Source organism: Pongo abelii, chromosome 4 (genome assembly GCF_028885655.2).
Source record: "Pongo abelii isolate AG06213 chromosome 4, NHGRI_mPonAbe1-v2.0_pri, whole genome shotgun sequence".
Taxonomy (NCBI): domain Eukaryota; kingdom Metazoa; phylum Chordata; class Mammalia; order Primates; family Hominidae; genus Pongo; species Pongo abelii.
The window spans coordinates 133,736,357-133,752,747 of NC_071989.2; the positions used below are offsets into that span (position 1 = coordinate 133,736,357).

Here is a 16,391-nt window from a genome sequence, read left to right on the forward strand (position 1 = left end):
GTCTATGTTTATATAAAAGGTAGCAATGGTTTTTCTTCAGTCAACATTACGTCTTTGTGATGTACCCATGTTGATATATTCAAACAGAGTGAATTAATCTTTACTTATTTATAGCATTCTACTAAATGTTTATATCATAGCTTAGATTCTTTTCTCACTGACTGATAATTTTACTGTGTCTAGTGTTTTCATTATTATATCTGGAGAATCCTTGTATATAGTTCCTGGGATACATACACATCCTATTCATCTTTGTATTGCAGAAATTAGTGTCTTTCCAGACATAGTAAGTGTGGATGAGTCATTGTTAAAGTGAATTGACTTTTTATGTATTTACATCTTGGCTAAGCCCATGGTGAGTTCTCTGAGATAAGAATGATGGGCACAAACTGGATGCTCAATAAACTGCTGAGATCTGGGACGCATGAGGTCAGGCACATGGCTGGCACAGCCAATCTTCCATACGTGAGAGGTTAACATGCTGAGTGAAGGACCTATGTCAATTATTTGAGGAGCATGTGACAATGAAAGTCTACTTGAGCAAAAGAGGGTTGTTTTTAAAAGATAACCTGTAGGTGACACTCATATTGACATGCCATCATTCTTGGCCTTCTTTAAAGTAGATTTTGATTCTTCAGCTTGGAAAGACAGGGATATTACTCTAATTTTCATGATGAATTGGAATCGGCAAGCCTCAAAGTTCTAACGAAAGAGGGATGCAGAAAGAACTCTTTGCAGTTTCCCAGTGATATCATGCCATTCCATGCCTCCAAGGCTTTGCCCGATTCCTTCTGCTTAAAATGCCCTTCCTCCCTGGTGAGCCTCTAAACATCTGTAAGAAGCCTTCCAGCCTGGCCTCAGGTTTCTTCATATCATAATGCACTTTTCATATTAATAAATAGTTAAATATTGAAAGTAATTCTGCCTCTAGAATTGATGACTAGCTTATATTGAGCCAACTGTTCTATCAAGAATAACAGGAAGAGTTAGATTAAAAAAATACCTTTTGTTTTAAGACACTGTGGAGCGAGGCAGCAAGGACTGGCAGGGTAAAGGGACTCTGGAGAAGGAAAATCCATTAAGGTGAACATGACATTTTGCACTGCTTTTCCCTTTGGAACATTTGCCAATTTATAGGTAATAAAGCTCCACAAAAAGTAAGGAGATTATAAATACAAAATTAATGCTATTGGTTACCCTTGAGGAAAAGGCAGGGTGTCTTGAGATAGGGCACAAAGGAGGTTTTTAAAGAACAGACTGTATTTTATTTTTTAAACTGGACTGTGATTAGATTGCTAATTGGTTCATTATTTTTCTTTAAATTCTCATATTTATGTAATATATATGTGTATATATACAAGTATATAATATGTTCTGCATCTGCATTTAGCAAAAAGAAAAAAAAGAAAGTAAAAGAAAGCAGGCCCTCAATTAATAGCTGTTATCCACAGAGAACATATTCCAGACCCCAGCACAATTGTGTATGTCAGCAATTGCCTCTGAGAGTTGCCAGAAAGCCTGCTTCTCACACCCATCGTTAGTAACTTCTGTTATTCCCCAGTGGTAATAGAAATCTCTAGGGCTGGAAGCTCCAAGTTGCTAATTTGTAGGGTTCTCATCCTTAAAAACTGTTAATCAGAAGCACAAGTATTAAAATTGCATGTATGGGCTCATTTAGGGGAGATTATGATATAATATCAAGAAGGTAATGATTAGGTATGGAAATAGAAGAAAGCATGAAGAGTCCAATTGTTCAGAGTCACCAGCATATACAAATTCTTACATCCATATAGCTTTCTACATATACACAGATAATGATGTGTACATACATAAGGGATTGTGGGTGTGAAAGTTAGGAAGAACAGATAAGAATAAAATTTGATTAGGAAAGGGTATGCAGATGCTCATTAAGTTTATGAAGAGATATACTTTGAGTTAAAGACAACATAAAGAAGTAGACAACAATGAGTAGGGAATAAAATGTAGAGAAGGAAGGAATCAAATAATCAATAAAGCTTACATTGCTTTAGGGGAAAAACTCTACATGAAACAGATTTCTTTTGGAAATGAAAATAGAAGAGGCTGTGGTTTAAACTACAAATTTCATCTTGCTTCCAGATTTCCAAGAGTTTTTCCTTCATACCCTGTGATATGGTTTGGCTGTGTCCCCATCCAAATCTCATATTGAATTGTAGTTCTGCGTGTGTTGTAGGAGGGACTCAGTGGGAGGTAATTGAATCATAGGGGTGGTTATGCTCATGCTGTTCTCATGATAGTGAGGTAACTGAATCATGGGGGTGGTTATCTTCATGCTGTTCTCATGATAGTGAGTTCTCATGAGATCTGTTGGTTTTACAAGGGGCTTTTCTTACTTTGCTTGGCACTTCTCTCTCTCCTGCTGCCATGTGAAGAAGGATGTGTTTCCTTCTCCTGCTATGATTATGTTTCCTGAGGCCTCCCCAGCCATGTGGGACTGTGAGTCAATGTAACCTTTTTCCTTTAAAAATTACCCAGTCTCGGGCACACTTTATAGCAGCATGAGAATGATGAGAATGGACTAACACATCCTGCCTTATGAAATTGGTAAAGAATGGCCTTGGGAGAAAACTGTTACCACCAGACAATTGCCTTTTGACTGGGCACACACCTTTGTTGTCTCTATGGTTCCTTAAGGTCAATATTGCTTAATATATAATGCTTCAACTCAGAGAATGAGTAACTCCAAGTGTAACCACATGGCAGAGTTATGGATATTACCTTCAACAATTGTTAAGAAGGAAGAATGCTTGATCTTAAATCCCTAGAAAAAAACATAATATCTAATATTTCAGATATTTGTCAGTAACCCCTAGTTAATTCGATATTTAACTTTGGTGAAATAAATATTATTCTTGGAATAATATTGGAATAAATATTTTTACTGAATCTGAGAAACACAATCGAAATCATCCAAACCAAATGTCTCTTTTTTTCTTTAAAAAAAAAAAAAGTGGAGGAGGGGTCTCCTAAATGAAAATGATGTACTAAAGATTACATAAAATACAACATAAAAATTTTGTAAGGGGTAGACAGGAAAGCAATGAGCCTTTTGGGTCAGTAGTAAAAATACAAGCACCCATTATGCATACAAAGAATCTATCCACATAATAAATATATAAAAATGTACATGTGCATGCAAAGGAGGAGCTTCGACAAGTAATTTCTAAAGAGAGAGATTCACATCAGAAAATCATTCTTATTATGTTTCTCTCATCAGACCTTTGCTGGCATTTTCTAGCTGAAGGATTTATTTTTACACATTATCATGTATGTTCTCTCCTTGTTTTCTTAGAGACCTTAGGCAAGGTCAAAGAATTAGCATTACCCACTAAAATTTGGTAATTCCTTACTGTGTGAATGATTTCAAGAGGTGTTGCAAATTTTTTAGCAATTTGAAACAAAATTAATTAATTAGCATTTACTTTAATTTTTACAAGCACTTAAAATATTTGCCATATGATTTTTTAGGCAGAAAATAAGTTGTGCTATTAATTTTAAAGGTAAAAAAAGCCTGTTGCAACCCATTAAACCACCCTCCCATCTCCATTTAACAGCAACTTCAAAAGCTAGTGCTAACAGAAATATCCTGTGTCCATCTGATATTTCCACTTCCCTAAAACATAGTGGCTTAATAAAAGTATTTATTATCTCACAGTCTCTGTTGATCAAAAATTTGTGGGTGATTGTTAGGGTGGCTCTGGCTTGGAATCTCTCATGGTGTTGCAATTAAGATGCTCACTGAGATTCCAGTGGCCTTTTGAACCTGTAAGATCCACTTCCAAGATTGTACACTCCTATAGCTATTGATAGCAGGCCTTTCAGTTCCTCCTTGATTGTTCATAGAAAGCTTATGTTCCTTGCCACATTGCCTTCCTCATAAGGCTTCTAAGGCTTCTTGAGTAGTCTCATGTCATGGCAGCTGGCTTCTTCAGGGGCAGGTGATCCAAGAGAACAAGACAAAAACTACAGTGGCTTTTATAATCTAGCCTCAGTACTCATGCAATATCATTTCCACAATATCTTATTAACTACTGTTTTAGTCTGTTCTTGCACTGCTATAAAGAAATCCCTGAGATGGTAATTAATAAAGAAAAGAGATTTAATTGGCTCATGGTTCTGCAGGCTGTGAAGGAAGCATAGAGGTTTCTGCTTTTGAGGAGGCCCCAGGAAGCTTCCAGTCATGGCAGAAGGCGAATGGGGAATGAGGGGGGAATGAGGCTCCCATGGGGTGGGAGCATGAGCAAGATAGAATAGGGGGCGGGTGCTACGCACTTTTAAACAACCAGATCTCATGAGAACTCTATCATGAGAACAGCACCAAGGGGATGGTGCTAAACCATTTATGAGAAATCTCCCCCATGATTCAATCACCTCCCTCCAGACCCCACCTCCGACACTGGGGATGACAATTTGACATGAGATTTGGGTGGGCACACAGATCCAAATCATATCAACTACAAAATCAGTATTACTCAATGTGGGAAGGTACTACCCTTTTTGGATAAATTAGAGGTCATCTTGGAGGCTGCCTTGCACAGTGTGCCCTCTGTCTCACAATGATTCACATATTTCCTACATCCAGTATACACTGAACCCATGGTCAAGACCCCCCTGAAAGCCCCATTTTATTATACCACCAGCTCAAATTCCAGAATTTGTCATCTAAATAAAGGCCTCATAACTAATGATACTTCTTAGATATAATTCCTTGAATACAGCTCCTCTAGTATGGTTTCTTTTGATCATAAGATCTGTGTACTATAGAAATAAGTTATCTGTCTACCTGTACACCCAGCACATAATGGTCATGGGATAGTCCTAGGATAACAATTAAATATACTTTCATTCAAAAAGGGGAAAAATGAGAGGCATACGGGTGTCATTGAAATCCCAACAAACCAACGTTGGAAGTTCCTTCATTAGGACTCAGTTGTATTCCTGTCTGGGAATAACTGTATGGCTCTTCGCTCTGCTCTCTGGGCTCTTGGTTCCATCCCCTCAATTATCCTTCTTCTTCCATGAAAAATAGTCTATGTTTACAGCTGCAATGCTTTCTCAGCCTTCTAGTCAATAGAATCTTGAGAGTCTAGAGGCATTTGTAAAAATTTTATATTATCTCTATTCCTTCCGGTCCAAGCTGGCAGTGTTTCTGTCAATCTAATAATTAAAAAACAAAACAAAACTCTGTGGGCCCATTGTGAATCGTTTGGAATTTAATCTTTTTATAAAAGCCACACCCACAAACCTATTTAAGATCACCCTTTCTCTACCTCAGCCTTTTCTTGAGACTGTGGAGGGGCAACACTTTCAAACTTCTTAAAAGTCTTACTGTTTGATTGAAGGTTCTCTGAGGTGCCACCTTAACTCTTCCAAAGGTGTTAACAATGATTTTTACTGCTGCCCCCTTGGCTTTATCCTTAGATCATGTTTGCCTGACAGGCCATTGGGTTTCATCTTTGCCGGGAAATCATTTCTTAATTTTAGTATTTTTGCCATCTGGAAAAATTTTCAGGACCATCAAGTCTTGTCTATTTTTTGTTTAACGATTTTTTTAGGTTATCTCTTACCTCTTTCATTTTGCTGTAATCAGGAAGAAGTTTGGGAAAACTCCTTAGCACATCATTTTCAATTCATTAACCACATTTCTCCTTTCCACATGACTGCAGGTAATGGTGTTGGTAAACTTTCTACCAATTCATAACAAGAATTCCTTTTCCCTCATTCTCCTTTAATGCCTCCTCAAAAGCCCTCAGGCTTCCCCCTACAGTCTGCTCAAGGACTGTTTGTTAGGTTTTCACTCTCCTCCCTTCAAAGTTCTTCCACATTCTTCCCACTGCCTGGATTCAGAGCTACTTCCACATATTTAGGTATTTGTTACAGCATTAGGTAGCTATTGTTGCTTAACAAATTACCACAAACTTATGGGTTTAAAAATAACAAACACTATTTCTGATTTTCTGTCATTCATGAATTTAGAGGTGACTTAGCTGGTAAGGTCTGGCTTGATGTCTGTCTTATAGTTGCTGTCAAGGTGTTAGTGTGGGCTACAGTCATCTGGTGCTAGAGGGTTCATTTCCAAGATGGTTGATTCACATGATGATTGGCAGGAGGAATCTGTTTCTTCTTGACTCTTTTCAGGAGGTTTTAATTGAGGAATTAAAACGCATATGGTCCTACCCATGGGATTTCCACAGGATTTCTTGAGTTTCTAGCAATATGGAAAGTGTCTTCATCAACAATGATGGTCAAGGAGAGTAAGATAGATGCCTCAATATCTTTTATGACATAGCTTCATAAATTACACATCATCATTTCTTCATTGGCCTGCTGGTTACACAATGTTCAACATGGTAGGATACCTCACAGGCTTAGGTCTCAAGATGAAGGAATCATTACAAGCACAAGGATAATTGTTAGCACAAGGATATTTGCATTTGCTTTTGCCTCAACTTGGGCCACCTTTTCATCAGATCTTTGCAAAGGTGATACCTCACCATTTAGGTCTCTGATCAAATGTCACCTCTCAAGACATTCTTTCTTTCCCACCGTATTTTATATTTATTTTCTCTTTTATATTATACTATTTTACTTTCTTCGTAGCTTTTATTGAGATAATGGCTCAAATGTTTTTGATTACTTATTTATTTTTCTTTTTTTTTGGGTTTGTTGTCTGCCAATAGAACTGTAAGCTTCTGGAGTGAAGGAACTTGTCTATCTTTCTCACTGTTCTATCATCAGTGCTTAGAATAAGGCTAAGAGTTAATAAATATGTGTTCAATGAATGAAGAAATGCACTCCACATGAATTATAAATTACGTTTCTCTTTATAATAGTCTATTTCAAGAAATAATTGAAGCCAATACAGAAAGACTATGGCATTATCCAATATGGAACAATATACCATTAACAAGGAGCAAGTTCTGAGCTGCTTGGGCAGCTCAATGGAATGTTTTATAATTATTTAGATTCTTTTAATGTTTTCAAAGTGGAGCCACATGAGAATGAATTTTTTTAACTGAGCAAGATTTGAAAGGCCCTGCCTGTTTCTGCAAGAACCTGAGACTCATGCTAGAGTCTTAAGGCACAGACTACGCAGGTTACAGATCAATGTAGAATACCATGGGCATAGTGATGTGGACATGGTAGAGGGCCAACACTTTTCAGAAAATATTAAGAGACCATCTGGCAGAGTCTCATAGAATGTCTAGCAATTGGGAATGTAAAGGAAAGTAAAACACTGGAAACCACTGAATAGCTATGTAATAACATCAAGAATCTACGGATGAGAATCAACAAAATTGAGCAATATGAGGATAGAAAAATTTAAAATTGTCTACTTGTTATTTCTTCACCCTGCATTCTGTCAGATAATTTTATCAACATAGACGTTGAGTTTTACATATTAGTCAGGATGTGTTAAATGGAAACCACAGATACACAACTAAAACTAGATTAAACACATACAATTGTTTTTTGTATGTAGCACATCAATCTTCATAATAAAAACAACTGAGAAAAACTGGAGAAAACACAATAAACATCTGTTGGAAATGTTAAGCCATCAAAACAGCCAGCCCTTGATAGGCCAACATCTTAGTGAGAAGAGGAATTCACTGAAGTGAACATGACATTCTATGCTGGGTTATTTTGTTGCTTCAATCTATTTGCTGATTCATAACCAGCATTGCTGACAACTAATAAATCAAGCAGAAAGAGTCTACTGAGATGTACAGAAGCTGAACATAGCCTTCAGCAGTCTCATGGGCTTAGGGAGAAAAATTTTGTCATTCAGGGCTAGCAAGGCAGCTCAAGGTTGGGAGGGGGCGGTCACAATTTTGAAGAGCAGAGAAACTCAGAGAAGTAAACCTGACAGTGTGAGATGCTTTTCCCTTAAAGAATCTGTCATTCATAAGTGAAACAGACCAAACATCTGGGGAACTGAGCAGATAACAGTTGCTAAGTGCCTAAAGATCTAAGTATACTTATCAGTAGTCCAACTGTGATGAGAGATAAAAATTGGAACTAAAAGCCTACCCAAATTAAAAGATCCTAGTAAACAGTCCAGGCTCCCATTGAGACTTCTGAGCTATAGATAGATCAATCCTTTAAAAGTTAATTGTAATATGCTGTGGGTCTCCTATTAGGTGTGTGTGTGACTCCTATTAGGCATCCATTGAGTTTCCTGGATCTGAATTTCTATTTCCTTCCCCAGACGTGGACAGTTTTCTGCCATTATGTCTTTGAATGTATTTTCTGTTCCTTTCTCTCTCTCTTCTCTTTTTAGTAGTCCAAAAATATATACATTATTTAGCTTGATGGTGTCCCATAAGTCCTTCAAGCTATCTTCACTCTTTTATATATTTTTCTTTTTACTCTTCGGATTGAATTATTTCCATTGATCTGTCTTCAAGTTTTCCTGTATTTTATTTTGCTTGGTTTAGTTTGATTTAGAATCAGAATCCCTCTATGGAATTTTTGAGTTCAGCTATTATATTTTTCAGCTTTATGATTTCTATTTAGTATTTTTAAATATTTCCTTGTTGTTGAAATTCTGTTTTTTAAGCATTGCTCTTTATACCTCAGTGGCCATCTATATGACTGATTTTTGAATTCCCTGTTAAGTAAATCACATGTCTCCATTTCACTACAGTTAGTTTCTAGAGATTTATTTTGTTCTTTTATTTGGAACATATTACCTTGTCTCTTAATTTTTTTTGATTTTCTTGGTTATTATCTGCACATTAGATAAGACAACCACCTCTCCCAGAATGAAATATGATCCCAAATCAACTTAGGGTAAGCCTGGATAAAGCTGATTTATTCTAACATCCTGGGTGAAGCTAAAAAGAATCTTCTCTTGGAGGAAAGCCACATTTCCCAAGAATTTTAATTTTTCTTTAAAAAAAATCTCACAAGGCATAAAATTTATTAAAAATTCACAAAGCATACCAAGAGATAGAAACAAGCGGAAAAGCAGACAACAGAAACAGTCACATAGCTGATCCAGACATTAAAATTATATTGACTGCATTTTAAAATAACTGTGACTATTATGTTCAATAAAGAGATAAAAAGAGAGAAAAATGGTGAAGAGGAGGCAAGATTAACTTGCAGCTCCTACTTGGACAGGCAGAGCAGCATATGGAGACTCAAATTATGAACTTTTGTTCCCAGAACTACCACAGAAACATACCAGGAAAGCTGGGAGAATCCACAGATCCTTTGGAGGAAGTGGCTTGCTGTTGCAGTCTCCTTGAGACAGCCAAAAACTGTGAGTACTCAAAGTGTGAGAGGGGGAATGTCTACCCCAAACACATATTCTCACTGGGGAACCTGAAGGTCCAGATCATGGGAGAAGGATTTGACCTTACCTGGAGTTGAGATGAATTTAGAGAGCTGAGCGAAATGTAGGGGTACAAGAAGCAGCAGGAAGAGCTCTGTAGACACTATTGGTCCCCAGGGAAACAATTCCTGACTTTCAGGGGTCCTTGGGGAGGGCTGCCAGTGGAACTGTGGAAAAACCACAGGGAGAAGGAAACTTCCACATAAATTTTGTAACAATTTTGACCAAATGCATGGTGTCCTGGACAGAATCCGGGGCGGGGGGAGGGGTGAATGGGGAGTGCAGATACAAGCACAGAAACTGCTGCAGGTGGGAGGTGTGAAATCTGAAAGCCCTGCTTACCTTCTCAGTCAGGAGGCTTGTAGCCTGGGGCAAGTTCTCAGCCCTGCTCACCAGTTGCCTGGAAATGAACTCGGTACTATTGAGGGGGGACAGTGGGAGTGAGACTGGCCTTTTGGGCTACATGGGAGCTGGATGAGGTCTGTCACTTCTGGCTTTCCCCCATTTCCCTGGTGACCGCTACGATGCAGCAGAGGCAGCCATAATCTCCCTGGGGACATAACTCCATTGGCCCAAGAACCACACCCCCTTCCCCCATAGCAGCTACAGCAAGCCCCGCTCAAGGAGAGTCTGAGCTCAGATACACCTAACCCTGCTGCAACCTGATGGTCTTTCTCCACCCACCCTTGTAGCTGAAGACAAAGGAAATAATTTCTTGAAAGGTCTATGGTCCCACCTACTACCTGAGAAACCCAAATACTTATCCAGGCAACCCTAGGGCAAACTTGCATCTTCCCTATACTACTGCAGCTGATGCTCTATTGAAAGTGCCGCCTCCTGGCTGGAGGCAAACCAACACAAAACCAGCACAGTAAACAAAACTACAACCAAGGACCTTCACAGAGTCCAGTTCACTCTCCTGCTACCTCTACTAGAGCAGGTGCTGGTGTCCATAGCTGAGAGACCTGAAGATGGATCACATCACAGGACTCTTTGCAGACACTTCCCAGTACCAGCCTGGAGCCTGGTAGCCCCACTGGGTGGCTAGACCCAGAAGAGAAATAACAATCAATCACTGAAGTTAGACTCTCAGGAAGCCCCAACACTAGGGAAAGGAAGAGAGCACCACATTAAGGGAGCACCCCATGGGAAAAAGGAATCTGAACAAAGCCCTTGAGCCCTGGATCTTCTCTCTGACATAGTGTATCCAAGTAAGAAAGACCCAGGAAAACAATCCTAGTAATATGACAAAACAAGGGTATGAAACACCCCCAAAAGATCACACTATCTCACCAGTAATGGAGGCAAAACGAGAATAAATCTCTGAATTGCCAAAAAAAGAGCATTTAGAGGGTTGATTATTAAGCTACTTATGGAGGCATCAGAGAAAGGTGAATATAAACTTAAATAAATTTTTAAAAAGATACAGAATATGGACAGAAAATTATCCAGAGAAATAGATAGCATACGTAAAACACAATCACAACTCCTGGAAATAAAGGACACACTCAAAGAAATGCAAAATACACTGGAAATTCTCAGCAACAGAACTGAACAAATAGAAGAAAGAACTTCAGAGCTTGAAGACAAGGCTTTTGAATTAACCCAATGAGGCAGAGACAAAGAAAAAAGGATTAGTCCAACAGCAAAATATGACAATCCTAAATATATATGCCCTTAATGCTGGAGCTCCAAAATTTATAGAAGAATAACTACTAGACCTAAGAAAGGAGATAGACAGCAACACAACAATAGTGGGGGATTTCATTACCCACTCACAGGACTAGACAGATCATCAAGACAGAAAGTCAACAAAAAAACAATGGACTTAAACTATACCCTAGAACAAATGGACTTAACAGATATATTAACAGAACATTCTACCCAACAACTGTAGAATATACATTCTATTCATCAACACATGGAACATTCTTCAAGATAGAACATATGATAGGCCACAAAACAAGTTTTAATAAATTTAAAAAAATAAACATTATATCAAGCACTCTCTCAGACCACATTGGAATAAAATTGAAAATCAAATTCAAGAGGAACCCTTAAAACCATGCAAATACATGGAAATTAAATAACCTGTTTCTGAATGACCATTGGGTAAACAATGAAATCAAGATAGAAATTAAAAAATCCTTTGAACTGAATAATAGTGACACAACCTATCAAAACCTCTGGGATACAACAAAAGCACTGCTAATATGAGAATTCACAGCACTGAAGGCCTACATCGAAAAGTCTAAAAGAGCACAAATAGACAATCTAAGCTCACACTTCAAGGGACTAGAGAAACGAAAACAAACTAAACCCAGATCCAGCAGAAGCAAAATAACAACAATCAGAGCAGGACTAAATGAAATTGAAACAAACAAACAAAAATACAAAAGATAAATGAAACAAAAAGCTGATTCTTTGGAAAGTTAAAATTGATAGACCACCACCAAGATTAACCATAAAAAGGAGAGAAGACCCAAATGAGCTCGATTAGAAACAAAATGGGAGATATTGTAACTGATATCACAGAATACGAAAGATCATTCAAGGCTACTATGAACACCTTTACGCACACAAACTAGAAAACCTACAGGAGATGGATAAATTCCTGGAAACATACAACACTCCTATATTAACCTGGGAAGAAACAGAAACTCTGAACAGACAAATAACAAGCAGCAAGATTGAAATGGTAATAAAAAAATTGCCAACAAAAAGTCCAGAACCAGTCAGATTCACAGCTGAATTCTATCACAGCGACCTTTAAAGAATTGGTACCAATCCTATTGACACTATTCCAAAAGATAAAGAGGGAATTCTCCCTAAATCATTCTGTGAAGCCAATATCACCATAATACCAAAACCAGGAAAAGACATAACAAAAAAGAAAACTATAGACTAATATCCCTGATAAATATGGATGCAAAAATCCTCAACAAAATACTAGCTAATCAAATCCAACAGCATATCAAAAAGATAATCCACCATGATCAAGTGGGTTTCGTACCAGGGATGCAGGGATGGTTTAACATATGCAAGTCAATAAATGTGATATACCACATAAACAGAATTAAACCAAAAAATCACACAATCATCTCAATAGACACAGAAAAAGCATTGCACAAAATCCAGCACTTCTTTATGATTAAAACCCTCAGCAAAATTGGCACAGAAGAGACATACCTTAAGGTAATAAAAGCCATCTATCACAAACCCACAGCTAACATTTTACTGAACAAGGAAAAGTTGAAAGCATTCCCTCTGAGAACTGGAACAAGACAGGTATGTCCACTTTCACCACTTCTATCCAACATAGTACTGGAAGACCTAACCAGAGCAATCAAATAAGAGAAAGAGATAGATAAAGGGCATCCAAATCAGTAAAGAGGAAGTCAAACTGTCACTGTTCACTGATGATAAGATTGTATAGCTAGAAAACCCCAAAGACTCATCCAAAGTGCTCCTAGAACTCGTAAATGAATTCAGTAATCTTTCAGGATACAAAATCAATGTATACAAATCAGTAGCACTGCTATACACTAACAGCAACCAAGCTGACATTCAAGTCAAGAACCCTTTTTACAATAGCTGCAAAAAAAAAAAAAAAAAAAAAAAGAACTTAGGGATATACCTAACAAAGGAGATGAAAGACCTCTTCAAGGAAAACTATTATTAAAAAAAAACAAAAAACAACACTGTTGAAAGAAATCATAGACAACTAATTGTTTGGCTCTGTGTCCCTATCCAAATCTCACCTTGAATTATAATCCCCATAGTCTCCATGTGTCAAGGGTAGGACCAGGTGGAGGTAATTGAATCATGGTGGTGGTTTCCCCCATGCTGGTCTTGTGATAATGAGTGAGTCTCATGAGATCTGATGGTTTTATAAGTGTCTGGCATTTCCCCTGCTTGCACTGCTCCTTCCTGTCACCTTGCTTCCTCTTTGCCTTCCATCATGACTATAAATTTTCTGAGGCCTCTGCAGCCATGTAGAACTGTGAGTCAATTAAACCTCTTTTCTTTATAAATTACCCAGTCTCAGGCAGTTCTTTATAGCAGTATAAAAATGAACAAATGCAATGACACCAGAAAATGGAAACACATCCCATGCTCATGGATTGGTAGAGTAAATATTGTGAAAATGACCATATTGCCAAAAGCAATCTACAAATTCAATACAATTTCCATGAAAATGCCACTACCATTCTTCACATAACCAGCAAAAACAATCATAAAATTCACATGGAACAACAAAAAAAGCCCGCACAGTCAAAGCAAGACTGAGCAAAAAGAACAAATCACATTACCCAACTTCAAACTATATTATAAGGAAACAGTCGAAAAAACAGCATGGTACTGATATAAAAATAGGCACATACCAGGCATTGTGGTGGGCACCTGTAATCCCAGCTACTCGGGAGGCTGAGGCAGGAGAATCTCCTGAACCTGGGAGGCAGAGGTTGCAGTGAGCCAAGATCACGCCACTGTACTCCAACCCGGGCAACAGTGCAAGACTCTGTCTCAAAAAAAAAAAAAAAAAAGGCACATAGACCAATGAAACAGAATAGGGAATCCAGAAATATAGCCAAATAATTACAGCCAAATGATCTTTGACAAAGCAAACAAAAACATAAAGTGGGAAAAGGACACCCTATTCAACAAATGGTGCTGGGATAATTGGCAAGCCACATGTACAAGAATGAAACTAGATCCTCATCTCTCACCTTATACAAAAATCAACTCAAAATGGATCAAAGACTTAGATTTAAGGCCTGAAACCTTAAAAATCATAGAAGATAACATCAGAAAAATTCTCCCAGACATTGGCTTAGGCAAAGACTTCATGAACAAGAACCCAAAAGCAAATACAACAAAAACAAAAATGTATAGATGGGACCTAATTAAACTAAAAAGCTTCTGCACAGCAGAAGAAATAATTACAGAGTAAACTGACAATCCACAGAGTGGGAGAAAATCTTCACAAACTATGCATCTGACAAAGGACAGTTATCCAGAATCTATAAGAAACTCAAACAAATCAGCAAGAAAAAAACAAACAATCCCATCAAGAAGTGGGCTAAGGACATGAATAGACAATTCTCAAAAGAAGACATACAAATGGCCAACAAACATATTTTTAACAGCTCCACATCCCTAATTATCAGGGAAATGCAAATCAAAACCACAATATGATACCACCTTACTCCTGTAAGAATGATAATAATAGAAAAAAAAATAGATGGTGTGGATGTGATGAAAAGGGAACACTTTTACACTGCTGGTGAGAATGTAAACTAGTACAATTACTATGGAAAGCAGTGTAGAGATTTCTTAAATAAATAAAAGTCAATCCACTATTTGATTCAACAATCTCACTTTTGGGTATCTACCCAGAGGAAAAGAAGTCATTATACAAAAAAGATACTTGCACATGCATGTTTATAGCAGCACAATTCACAACTGCAAAAATATGGAACTAGCCAAAATGCCCACTGATCAATGAGTGGATAACTACTACTCAGCCATAAAAAGGAACAAAATTATGGCATTCACAGCAACCTGGATGGAACTGGAGAGCATTATTTTAAGTAAAGTAACTCAGGAATGGAAAACCAAACATCATATGGTTCTCATTTGTAATTATAAGTGGGAGCTAAGCTATGAGGATGCAAAGGCATGAGAATGATATAATGGACTTTGGAGACTCTTTGCAAAGGGTAGGAGCAGGGTGAGGGATAAAAGACTACACATTGTGCACAGTATACACTGCTAGGTTGACGGGTACCCCAAAATCTCAGAAATCAGCACTAAAGAACTTATTCATATAACCAAATATCACCTGTTCCCCAAGAATCTATTGAAATAAAAAATTTAAGTAAAAAGATAACAAGATGAAGGCTTTCTGCAAAGACAGATCTATTTTTAAAAGAAAATTCCAGATTTAATAAATGCTATAATTAATGCATTTTAAATTTCATCCATTATTAATCTTATTCTGGATCTATACTACTATAATGTAATATGATTTCCTATTATAGTAACAACTTGTGGTTTTAATTTTCATTTAGCTCACTGCATTGTGAGACTATGGAACAGTTGGAGAAGCCATGCAGTGTTTGTATATCCACTTTGGAAATTTCTGGGGTATTTTGTACATTTTATTTTTTTAATTTTTAATTAAAAATTTTTTTGTAGATACATAGTAGGTGTATATATTTATAGGGTACATGAATGCTTTGATACAGGCATGCGATGTGAAGTAATCACATCATGGAGAATGGTGTATCCATTCCCTCAAGCATTTATCCTTTGTACTACAAACAATCCAATTACATTTTTAAAGTTATATTAAAATATACAATTAAGTTATCATTGACTATAGTCATGCTTTGGAAATTTGTCTAGAAGTATCTATTAAGCACTTATGTACATAACCTATGACCAAAGATTTCTGCTCCCAGGCGTTCATCCAACAGAAATGCACAAACACATGCACCAGAGGGAAGCTCAAGAATGTGCATAGAAACACTTTTTTATTGCCAAATGAAAAACAAGCTAAATTCTCAACCACAGTAGAATGGATAAATCGTGGTATATTTACACAAAGGAATACTGTGTATGAAAACAAATAAAACTACATGTATCTTTATGGATAAATCTCAAATAATATTGAGTGACAGAGGCAAGGCATAAATGACTATGTATTATATAATTTCATTTAAATTTAAATGTATTTCCAAAGTGGGAAGAGCTAAGTTATGATGGAAGAAGTCTACCTGTAAGGAGGAGAGGGCCAATGACTGGGAAAAGCTATAGTGGGGCTTCTGGCCATGGGTACTGCTCTATTCATCAATCTGTGTAACGATTTCACTGGTAAATTCATTTTGTAAAAACTCATTGAACTGTACACTTATGACTTTTATGTATATGGAAAACTATTTAGAGAGAAAAAAGGATGAGTGGAGTGTGACAAGAGAAGCAAAGATTCAAACCCAAGAAAGTC

General features: G+C 37.3%; 1 long non-coding RNA gene across 1 annotated transcript in view; it reads left to right on the top strand.

The window, feature by feature from the left end:
- LOC134761494 (uncharacterized) overlaps positions 1-16,391 on the top strand; it is a 200,231-nt gene that overhangs the window by 110,496 nt on the left and 73,344 nt on the right. The window contains exon 2 of the long non-coding RNA XR_010140172.1: positions 9,214-9,310. This is a non-coding gene — a long non-coding RNA (uncharacterized LOC134761494). The remainder of the gene's footprint in view (positions 1-9,213; positions 9,311-16,391) is intronic.